Genomic DNA, 12,535 nt, shown 5'->3' on the forward strand with positions numbered 1-12,535 from the left:
GGCTATCAGACTTGTGCAGGCCATCAGACTTGTGCAGGCTATCAGACTTGTGCAGGCTATCAGACTTGTGCAGGCTATCAGACTTGTACAGGCTATCAGACTTGTGCAGGCTATCAGACTTGTGCAGGCCATCAGACTTGTACAGGCTACCAGACTTGTGCAGGCTATCAGACTTGTGCAGGCCATCAGACTTGTGGCTTCAATGAACTGTTGAGCAGAGATTGCCCTTCACTGCTCTACAACTTTTCATATGAAAGACGCTTTTAATTTAGGTCTATTCAACATTCGTTTATACAATTATAAGTTGAAATTATTATCTGTTTTAAAAGCCAAACCAATTTATTCATCATTGAAATTTGTCAAGCAGATCATGTACGATCAGGTTACTTATTGCTCTCGGTTAAAATTGCAATTTTAAGCAGTAGCTACCCGTCATTTTTATGCGAGTCATAATGTCCAAGCATAACTGCATGAACTTTCACTCTCGTGCATGCAATTTGAATGCTTAATAATTTAAAAGCATAACTGCATGAACGTTCATTATTTCTTGTAATTTGAGTGCTTAACTTTTTTTTCTCGCGGAAATCTTTTGTACCACTCACATGTGAGCAATTTTCAAAACAGGTACGCCCCCGGGTGGGCTCGAACCACCAACCTTTCGGTTAACAGCCGAACGCGCTAACCAATTGCGCCACGGAGGCTATATGAATGCCGAATCGTTGTTCACTACAAGTTAAGCAATTTCTCATATGTAGTACAATATTTCGAAAAAAATGTTAATTGAATTTGAATCACGCTTGAGGTAAACAGTTTGGTTTATGACTGCTTTCCCATATTAGTTATGAAACAATTCTCTGAACTGAATCGAACGCCTTAATAAAGGAATTAAATTTCTAACTTATATGTTGGTATCTGCTGCAAACACTATATATTTGAAGAATGTTAGGTACTAATTTTCCACCCAATTATATCATTCTTATAATTCCAATTCGGAGTCAAGACATTGAACTCAAGAAGAGGACGAACAAGACCAATGTAAGACATGAAGGTGAGTAAATAGAGCACAAATGTTAGGCATTGGCGTTGCGGTAAAGATCGTGTGTGTGATCGTATATTGAATGCATCATGCATGAATATGTTGTTGAGTGTGCGAGCAAATGCGCTCACTGCCAATGGACACTTGTGTACAAGGGGAATGGAAGAAGTGAAGATGTATCGTGTGTGTGCCAAGTGTGACAGAAAATGTGATGAGGTGTGATGTGTATGCGAGGTGTGACAGAAACTGGTGGAGTGTGATGCGTATGCGGGGTGTGACAGAAACTTTGTGGAGTGTTATGCGTATGCAGGGTGTAACAGAAACTGTAGTGGCGTGTGATGCGTATGCAGGGTGTACCAGAAACTGTGGTGGAGTGTGATGCGTATGCAGGGTGTAAAAGAAACTGATGGAATGTGATGCGTAAGAAAAATGTTGGAAAAATGTAGCTTATGAAAAATTGAGCGTTATGAATGTGGTGGGCCGGCTGATGAATGGATTGCAAAGATTGTGCGGGTTTGATTGCTTGTGGGAGCAACAACTGCCCGTGTGATTGGGATTATAGAAAGAGTTCTATAACGAGCGTGTACAGATTGAGTAAAAGAACGGAAATGGTGGAAATTAACGACTATAATACAAATTTTAGAAAGATATTAATTTAGCTTCATAGAATTATCCTAGATTAATTCAGTAGAATGTTTGCTGATCTAAAGCATATAATACGCGGGGGCTATATAAACAATACTAAGTATAGAAACACGGCTTTGCCTACTCAGTGCAAGGACCCATATGTAGGAAAATGCTTAGTTGCTAACTTTTTTCTGTTAGAAATTTTCCTCACGGAGCGGTTGAGATTTTGTCACTAAAATCCGCAGTTCAAGTAGTTAGTTGATTTAGCCAGGGTTTATAACAAATCAAACATATTGGCGACCTGGTTTAATATTAAAATCAGTCATTCAGTCATTTAAATTATCTTCTGAAGTTTTTACCATCTTCCTGTTTGTTGTTTGCCTATCGTTTTGTTTGCGTGAATGATGCCTTTTAATTATTCCTGCATTTATTAACGCTTTGTAGTTCTAATGCACTATAGAAAAACTACTTGATCAATTACAAAATAAATTTACTGATTATACCTAAAGGTAAAATTCATTGTGGTCACAAGTCTTTGCTGTCAAATCCCCAACTATTTGAATTCAAAAGAAAAATACAGGAGTTAAAAACCTAAATTTACGGGAAAAGGGCAGAGTAATCAAGTAAATACCTCTATATTCACAATTTCTAGTGGATAAGAACTAAAGGCTGCATTTAAACTAGGCTTCTCTTTAAAAATAAACAAGAACTCCAAAATACGCAGATCGTATGCACCAGAAATAGAAGCTAAAACCTTAGTCAGTGTCGGAACGTTGCGTACTGTTCGGTTTGAGAGCGCACAGCCGAATGAGGACGGCGCGATAGTAACTGTCCAGTCCTGTAACTCCTCCCTCTATGCTCAGCGACCCTATAGTGTAAAGGTTGTAGACTCCTGCGTTTGGTATTTTTTTTATCCGAGACGAGACAACAGGCTGTCCCGGTTCGCAATAAAAACCGGGACAATTTTCAGCCCTCCGTATAGGAATTCCGGGACGATACCGAGACGAGAGGAGACATCCTGTTAAAATAGGTAGCTTAAAATTTCCCGGAATTTATAGCCATTTTAACGAGACATAACGAGACGAATCAATTATTGATGTGGTGTAAACTTTGTCCTACCATCATACATTTATATAATAACTTGAGACGTATCCTTTTACTCTTCTGATTGGAGCTCGGCAATTGAAATGATTTTTGCTACGATTGCATGTTGTTGTTTAATATGGTACTTAATCTTGATAGGCAAATAAAATGGAAAAGCACGTTATTTATTTTCCAAAAATTGTGTTCTATGACGGTCTGGAGGAGGCCATACTAGCTGCATGTAGCTGGGGACATCGGCTGACTGGACAGACTTTGATTTGCCTCTAAGTCAATCACAGAATCAGATTAAAAAAATTTAAAAAATACAATAGTTTGGAAAAAAATATAGTTTGATCTTCAAAAAATAACTCGAAATATCCATGTGTATCCTTTATAAATAACGTTAAACAAGCGTTTAATAACAATTCAGGAAACTGCGCAATTGTGAAGATTTCCTGGAGGCGTAGCACAAAATTTTTCTAATGGCAGAGATAATCTAAAACTAGCTTTAGTATTATTAGGAATATCTTACTAGGACGTACTCCACTTCACTGTCTACTAATTGGCCGAATATTCTAGACACTGCGTCCCTATGCGCTCCATGGCGCCTGAACTCGTTCCGAACGCGTAATGAACTCGACTAGTACTCGTACGGTTCCCATAAAGTGCCATCGAAGCCTTAGTTAAGACTTAAGGGTAACAATTTTTACTCAATACTCAGCCATACATCGACAGATTTGAGGTGTTTGTCGGACCTCTAATTAACTGCCATGTCGGTTATTCAGACAAATTTTGCTGAATCTGCATATAACTCAATTTAACTGGTAACTGTCTATGGCTCTATTAGCAATGAAGGGCTAACTTGGCATTCTTCAACCCATTTTTTCGAAATGGTTCGTATCGTAATCAAAAACTTGTTTTGTCTTGAATAACTAAGAAAAATCTCGTCTCGTCTCGTTATGTCTCGTTTAAAATCTGTCTGTCTCGTCCCGGTTCATAATTAACCGGAACACAAGTTTTTAAGTCTGGGACAGAAGTCTTGTCTCGGTTCATACGTTTATTCCGGGACAATTTTTACCCTCTGTCCCGTTATTTTTTTCCCGGAATTTTCTCGTCTCGTTTCGTCTGTCCCGGTTCATTTCGAGAAAATTATTTCCGGACGCAGGAGTCTAAAAGGTTGCGTGCCGTAATTTCAACGTACCGCGCAGATGCGCATCGTGCACAACTAAATTTATAAACTAGGGACGATCGCATGTGATAAGGGAGGATATCTTTGATCATGAAAACGAATCTATTTTAAAATTATTCACCACTAAGATACGAAGGTTAAGGTCCGGAAAGTATTTCATAAATAAATCTCTTGCTTCTCTTGACACAACTTCGGACGCATGGCCGAAGTATGGAAGAGAACAGCAAACAACGTTTCTATAATCAGGCTCTGAAACAACTTCAATGTATCGCTTAGACATGATTTTCTTGATTTGAGTAAACACCAAGCCAGAAGGAAACCCATTAAGCGAGAAGATATTGCGCAAAAATTCAAATATAGAGCGCATGGCATTGAAAGTCGAGCAAATACGGAAGCCGCGGTGTAATAGGTTAGCTTATAGTGTTTGAAGCCCGTTCAACTTGAATCTAAAAGAACAAAATCTAAAAAAGCTGGTGCTTAGGCCGGTGAAAGTTGATTTTCGGAAAACAGATTATTAAAAACGGGAATTGGATTTAGTAATTTGGCAGTCGAGAAAGGACAAACTATTGTTCGATTCAAGTTCCATGGTAAATTTAATAGAATAATATTGCACATTTAGGTAATCGAAGAAAAATATAACACGAGAGGTATGCTTGAAAATAAATGTGTCATCAACTTATCTGTTATAAAATATTAGCTTAATGCCAGGAGGACAATTGGTCAGCCATGCATGAAACCTCATGAATACACATAAAAATATTCGCAAAGGTTGGGCCGAAGGGGAGACCCGCATGCCCAAACCGTCAATTTATCTGTAAAAATAGCCAGCAAATATGAAAATCGTATTTAGAACTGATAATTCCAAGAGGGATTTAAAACAATTGCGGTCCAAACCAATAACAGTAGCATGATCCTTTTAACAGAGAATTAAGACGGATCTCTCTATAGTTTCATAAAGAGGTATATTGGTAAACAAATTGTTTCCACGTCAAAAGAGAACATATATATATATATAGTTAAGTCCTGAATGTCCGTAAAATCCTTAAAGCGATCAACGAACGTATAAGAATTGTCTACTGTAGACTGGTTAGTTGTAAGACAGTTTAAGACTGGAACTAAAAACTTAGCCAGTTTAAAACTAGGAGTATTATATGCGGCAAAAATTGGTCGAAATGGAAACTTTGAGGCAAAATCAGACTCATATGAATTTTAGGTAAGCCATATAAAATCCATAAAATTTAGGTAAGCCAGAGCATGAACCGGATAAGTAAAGTTTAGAGTAAGTTTCAGATGAGAGTGCCGACGAATCCTTGAGTTTTCGCAGAAAGCTATTGATTTTGTCCTCGATTTTCAAAATAGTTTTAGAGATTGGATCAGTAATTTCGACATATTTAGAAGAATCGGTAATGAGTGCAGTAAGGCTACTGTTATATCGACTATACGATCAAGCAACACAACGCCCCCGCCCTTGTCATGTTTTCAAATAATTAAGTCTTTATTTTTGGCTAGTTTTTTTTAATGAAAGCGTGTCACTGGGAGAATGTTTGTGGAGTTTTCTTCGCTTATAAATTTCTAGTGAATCTGCGATTCAAGCCATCTAGTGACATTATTCCTTCTCTATTTTCCCTTCTATAAAGGTTATTACTGATTTCCCCTTAATTGATATATTCGCAAGCATAAATCATAGATTTATTTTAATGCTTGTCGCAATTTGAATTGCGATCGGAGATTTCGGAGTTGAACTAAGTTATTCCATGCAACAATTAAAATGAATTCAAAAATTGTCTTTTTTTGTCCGAATGAGCGAGGCGAGTCGAATTCCTTGCATTTCATTCCATTCTCAACCTGGTCTTTGTGCGAAATAAATCACACATATGAGCCTGCCTATAGAATTTTTCACACGTGTTCATGTGTAGGTTTATATTTCCAGTGAAGGTAGGTTCATATGTAGGTTTATATTTCAGTATATTCTGCTCAGTATGAGGCAGTTTTGTGCTGCGTGGTAACACTTTTAAAGGACATCAAAATTTGAGTTATTATGTAGTAAATAAAAACAAAATGGCAACGAACATGTGAGATCACAGGTGAGCCTTCATAGCTCAGGGGTTAGAGCGCTGGTCTAGTAAACCAGAGGTCGGGAGTTCGATTCTCCCTGAAGGCAGGTAAAGTAAAATTTTTCACTCAAGCTTCGAAGTATATACATTATACATCCTCACTATTAAAAGAATAACCTTTTTATTGACGCTTATTATAACAGAACAACTTGGATGTGAGAAACTAGGGAGTATCTGCGTCAGTCTGCTATTATTATCGTACATGGATTTGCCTTTTCAATTGTGTAATAACTCCTATTTTCTCGCCTATCTGCGTTCTTCTTAATATAACGAATGCAAGAGGGAGGTTATTTTGAAATTATGTGGTGAAAATGATATAACAAGTGCCTCCGTGGCGCAATTGGTTAGCGCGTTCGGCTGTTAACCGAAAGGTTGGTGGTTCGAGCCCACCCGGGGGCGAAATGGTTTTAGGTTTAAAAAATTGCGCCATTATCGGCGATGGAAGGCAGTAATACGGAAAATTACTAGACAATCACTATCCTGGCAAGTGGTGCTATTTTAGGAAAGATTGTGTTGAGAACTCTTGTGTATTTCGCGTTAAATATTGAGCTACTTGCCTGTATATTTTGCATAAAATATTGAGCTAATTGCATAAAACTTCGCCCCCGGGTGGGCTCGAACCACCAACCTTTCGGTTAACAGCCGAACGCGCTAACCAATTGCGCCACGGAGGCTCTGCCTAGCTACTATTTACCGCAAATTTCGTTAGCAAGCAGTTTAGGAAAAGAAAACATATGTACCGTTTTCTAAGAAGACCCACACCTAGAGTTTGGAAACGCTGCGTGGTCACCGAAACATGAGAAGGACAAAAATTTAGTCGAGAGTGTTCAAAGACGTGCTACAAGGATAATTCCAGGCTTAAAGGGCAAGTCTTATGAAGAAAGATTGAAGATTATGAAGCTCCCAAGCCTCTGTTATCGACGTCTGCGTGGTGACCTCATTGAAGTATACAAGTATACTCATGGTTTGTACAAGGTCCCAGAAGGATTACTAGAATTTGAAACAAGAACCAACACCAGGTGCCACAGCTATAAACTAAAAAAACTGCAGTTCAACTTATCCACGCGACAAAATTTCTTCTCGCTTCGAGTCACTGACATGTGGAACAGCCTCCCCGAAGATATTGTTGACGCTCCGAGTATGAACGCGTTCAAGAACAGACTAGACAAGGCCATGCATGAGCATATGTTCAGTCTTAAAATGCCTCGTACCCTACGACCCCCCCAAAAAAAAACTACGGTGCAACTCATCCACGCGACAACACTTTTTCTCGCTTCGAGTCACCGACATGTTGAACAGCCTCCCTGAAGATATCGTTGACGCTCCGAGTATGAACGCGTTCAAGAACAGACTGGACAAGGCCACGAATTTAAGGAGCGTATGTTTAGTCGTGAAATGCCTAGGACCCATAAGGTGCTTATACACGAGGCGTCTAGTTGACTCAACTAACATTTGTGATGATCAACGTCTTTAGAGGCGACTATCTATTGCATTGCCCGCAAAACAGCTCAAGGTGTTTCAATCCAGTCAAGTCTCAAGTGTGCCCACCGCTTGTCTCTTTTTTTTAAGCCGCTGTAGTACGCAAAACTGTGGAGCTCTCGCTTGCTTCCACCATGTACACACCTTACTCGGCAACTCCCAACGTCGCACTGGCGCTGGCGGACTGTACCGAAAACAATCTCCTCGTGTATAGCCTCTCAGCCGGCAAAACTAGTCGACTCAACTAATCGACGCGACTAGTCGCCCCGTGTATAAGCACCTTAAATTAAGGAGCAACTGAAAGTCTAGAAACGATTTTAACATACCTACCGCTGAAAATATTTGATCAAAAGGCCAGTCTTCTAGATCTGGACTAGTCAAGAAAAGTCCTATTCATCCAGGCCTATTCTTCAACGCCGAAGATGCTATACTATACCAAGACCATATATCTACAACAGTTGAAACTTTTTTATCAATCAATCCAGAAAGGCTGACAGTTTCTACCGACTTTGGCAATTGCTATTTATTTCTGAGAGCTAAAACCTGGCTGCTGGAGGATTAGTTGTTGCGTTGGCCTAGTTTTCTACGAATGGATAATAATTGAATTTGTCTGGAGTGGAATTGACTTCTTATATCGATTTTTTTTATAAATTTAAATTACACGAGGCTCATTAATCATGAAGTTAACCCATCTCGATCAATTTTGAAGAATAAACAAATAGAAAAGCATTGACTTGTGCAGAAGCCTGCCAGTATAGCTTAGAATTTCGAGCGCTGTAAAAACGAGGCTGGAAATTCTTCTAATCTTGTTGGAATGTTTCTGTGATTAAGTTGCATCGAGATTTTCCATGTCTCACCGAGGTTGCTCGGAATCACGTAATGAATTTGACCTCAAGGGGAGAGATTTTTCTTATTATAAATTGCAGGATGAGTTTATAAATTATTTTCCACTTACATAAACATAGCTTTCTGTTGTGAGAAGACTGTCTTGCAAGACCAGCCTGCTTCCATTTTGCGAAAGAAAGCTGTTGTCTGCAACATTATAAGTTGTGACTTTATTATTGAGAAAGCCTTTTAATCGACCTAAAATAATAATCTTCACTCTGCCCTGTTATTCTCATGCTCATTTTTTTTTAATTTAGCGCTAAATAGTATCTCATTTATCGCCTCCGTGGCGCAATTGGTTAGCGCGTTCGGCTGTTAACCGAAAGGTTGGTGGTTCGAGCCCACCCGGGGGCGTTACGATTTTGGATGATTTCCGGCATTCACGTCATGGTGTAATAATCTCACATCTATGTCATTCCGTTAAGCAATCAAAATTTTATGACTTATGCTGATTATGTAGCTTATTAGGCAGCTTGAACGGTCACGAAGCCTTTATTTACTGTTCCCCCATAGCAATCTATCGAAAACAAAGCAAAGTTACGCCTCCGGATGGGCTCGAACCACTATTGCACCACGTTCTGTTTTGAACTCTAGTTCTTAACGTGTACAGTAAAAATGCTTTAAAAATCGTTGTCGAATGTGTAAATTACGGTGTTAATTATTTTTCGGCCTTATCCAATCTTGCTGTGAATTAAAAATGCTATCCATCAAATTGGCTATTACTCGTTTAAACAGTGAACGTCGTTCACATAACAGCTCTGTACTCGTGACGAGGATAAGCCCGCAATATTTCAGTATTTTCAGTCGGTATTCTTCATTATTTTCCTGTATTCCTTCGATCCGATTAGACCTGCAGTTTTTTCGTCGAGTCTATGTTGAAAGTTAACGTAGGTTGACAAACTTTGATAAAACGCTTTTCAATTCGTTACTTTGCTACCAGACATTCATGCCTCGATTCGACACTCGCAACTGGAGTGTCGAGTCGAGGGAGGCCGGCTGGACTTGTTGTATCAGCTAGTGTCTCGCAAGTCACTGTTGTTTGTAGGAGAGATCTATGACAAGATTCCAACTCTCAAGATGGACTTATATTTGCCTGCAAACAGGATTAGGCTTGCAGCTCCGACTTGAACTGTCGCCCCGATTCGGGGTCTGGTCAAAGATAATTCCTACCGCATTCGTTTAGGACTTTAGGCAGTTTTGCGGAATCTTGGCAGTATTTACTCCCATAATATGCTAGTTGATAATTAGGATTTGATCCTTCTTAAATTACTAGTAATGAGAGGCCGGGATGAGAATCCATTGAATTTGTACATTGGAGATAAAATTAGCACGGTAAAACATTTCATACATTTGCTTATTTTCGTTGTTAACCAATAATTAAATAATTATTAATAATTAAACTTGAAAAATTCGTGTAAAGCTTGTTGTGATATTGTAGCACCTATAGGAACGATGTAAACTGCAGGGCAATCATGCAAATAATCTTTCGAGTAAACCTTTGTGCTCAAATTTATTGATGAGAAAATTCATATCTTTGTTATGACCTCTCATGAAAGGAGTGCACTGGACAGTAATATAACGTCCGAAGAGGTCCTAGAGAAGTGTTCCTTAATTTGCCTTTGTAAAATGCCGAGTATTAAAATGAAGCTGGTTCATGCATGCCCTGCCGGCAGACAAAGAAAAAGGTCATCCTCCTTTCACCATCTTGCTAACTTTCTTCTTCGAATTGTGATCGTCACGATAAGAAGCTCCTGTCGAGCCGGAAATCTCTCTTGTTCATTTTTGGAATTAATGCAATGTACGGACAAAGTTTCATTGTGACTTTTCCATCGAAATCTTTATTCAAGTAATAACGTAGGACAGAATGAGTTGTATTTTTCAAACATTATGTGACAAAACCTTCAACTGAACTTGTATTATTCAGACGAATAACTATGAAAAATCGATCAATATTGGTTTCATATATAAATTATGATTCCTGTAAAATAGAGGCATTAAAGTTTGTTACTCTTTTTGGCTAATTAAAATTTTGAAATAAAACGCTGCGTACAGTTAAAATTACAATATTCTGTGTGCAAACCATATCAATCATATAGGGTAATTAGTTACAGTTAAAACCTCAATAATTATTGTAATATTTTAAGTTGTATTTTTATATGTATAATATTTTTAATTGTATTTGGATATAGAGGCTGTAAATGTACGGTGAAAACTTTGATTTTGTATGCAAATGCGAAGCTACTCGGATTAATGCGAACCTTTAATACATCCTTTTTGGAGATCAAGCATGGCGAATTGACTTAATAATAATTAGATTGCATATATGATATCAGATTTTTTACATGAAATTATCTGTTAGCCATGATAGGTTTTAGGCTACGATGTGAATAAGTTTGAATTATTCCTACAGAGAAGGCGATTCCTGTATATATTTTTAAAAGGTAGTTACTTAGATTCGTGTAAGATAACACTCAAATGTTTGTCTCAGTTTTTAGATTCATTTTCATAGCTTTGTTTTTTTTATTTGTGTCATTTTTAGGTTTTTATAGGCCGTAGCCATTACAGCCTCTTTATACAAGTCACGAATGTGTTGGATCTGTAGCATCACTATATTTTGTTAGGGTATGTGCAATAAAATTCTGAGGCGCACTAATTAAGCTTCATGTCCTCAACCACATCAATTATGAGGCTGAGTGCGCCTCATATATGGTCATCCTCATCAATTATGAGGCTGATTTCTCCTCTCGACCGATTTTTTGTTCAGTTCTGCATCGAGGGAAGAAGAGCCATGGTTTTCCTCTCCCACTTCAGTACCGGACGAGCGTTGGTCTCAACTCGCCATTGTCACATTGGACAGTGTTTATCTTCTCAGAATTATTGAACTGCATTCTCCTCTAGCGTCTTTATATATATGAGTCATAAACTCGTAGTTATATTAGCCTCGCCAGGGATGCTCTCTTTGAAATTTACGGGCATGAGACCAATGCGTACTATAATTTTTTGGTTGACTCATATTCTCTGCATAATTAGGAGGCTTGCTCGAAGAGAATTATTATTCGTATAGCCATGATTTTGATTTTACTGTTTGGGAACTATTGAACTGGGCCTGGAATTTATTAGTTTGATCTGTATCTGGATGGTATTCAAGCTTTTTTCAATTGCTATGACGCATAGATGCGTTACTGCTTTCTATAATTTCGCGGAATTGCTTTAAATATATTTTATTACACTCGGAGAAATGTGGATTCACGAAAATTGTTAACTTCTCGGTTCCGAGCCCTGGCCGAGCGCCGTATTTTCGTAGTCTCAATGCATGGTATCATAAATTTATTTGATTTAATTTTGTAATTGAGGACCTCAAATGCTCGTATACAATTGTTATGTAAACGGCCTATGCTCAATTTCTTGAAATTTTCAACTAATATTTTGAGACCATGTTATTTATTATTAACCGTTATGACCCCAATATAAAGCAGTAGCTGTAACTATTTGTCAATTCCTGCGTTTCTTGAATGCAGCGATTATCCCGCCCCAGCTACAACCGAGCTATACTTAACTCACCCCGCGTCACGCGTCTGGCGCTATTAGTGCGTTCTCACGCGGTTGAGGCAGAGGCGTGCCGTGATATGCGCGTGCCCGTTGATGTCATTCAAGGAATGTTAGTCCCGTTACAAGTAAGTTGTCCGTGCTGTCTGTTTATTTTTTACGTATTTTTCGAGTTTAACCTGAAATTAATTAATTTCAATGCGCTAAATATGTTTACATAAATTTCTAGAGTGTTTCCTGCGACACTTTCTGGTTATTCGTGAACTTAAAGGTATCTGCACAATTATATCAGGATCTTGGTTAGTATCATCAGGAAGGGAACGCTTCTGAAACTCACTTTTGTGACAGGTTTGCTTTAACGGTTTAACCGATATGTAGCACATTTATACTGTAATCCGCTCATGCACAACCGACCTCTTGAACATCTCGCTTAACTACTATAAAAAGAACTGCCAATGATGCGAGTATGGAGCGTTGCCGTACATACATCGACTTTATTGGACTTGATCGCATTTCTCTGACTTCCTTCGTTAGCGTATTGGCTTGTTCCTGATCAAGAGTTCATATAAAGAGCAG

The 12,535-nt window shown here is 38.4% G+C and overlaps 1 protein-coding gene and 5 non-coding genes across 6 annotated transcripts in view; 4 read left to right on the top strand and 2 right to left on the bottom strand.

Annotated features, from left to right (window-relative positions):
* Positions 1 to 12,535, top strand: part of LOC108679227 — a 28,821-nt gene that overhangs the window by 1,315 nt on the left and 14,971 nt on the right. The window lies entirely within an intron of this gene.
* Positions 628 to 701, bottom strand: Trnan-guu. The gene has a single exon. It is a non-coding gene; the product is annotated as a tRNA-Asn (tRNA).
* On the top strand, positions 6,024 to 6,096 carry Trnat-agu. The gene has a single exon. It is a non-coding gene; the product is annotated as a tRNA-Thr (tRNA).
* Trnan-guu lies at positions 6,375 to 6,448 on the top strand. Its single transcript has one exon. It is a non-coding gene; the product is annotated as a tRNA-Asn (tRNA).
* Trnan-guu lies at positions 6,650 to 6,723 on the bottom strand. Its single transcript has one exon. It is a non-coding gene; the product is annotated as a tRNA-Asn (tRNA).
* Positions 8,694 to 8,767, top strand: Trnan-guu. Its single transcript has one exon. It is a non-coding gene; the product is annotated as a tRNA-Asn (tRNA).

Source organism: Hyalella azteca, unplaced genomic scaffold (genome assembly GCF_000764305.2).
Source record: "Hyalella azteca isolate HAZT.00-mixed unplaced genomic scaffold, Hazt_2.0.2 contig7133, whole genome shotgun sequence".
Classification (NCBI taxonomy): Eukaryota; Metazoa; Arthropoda; class Malacostraca; order Amphipoda; family Hyalellidae; genus Hyalella; species Hyalella azteca.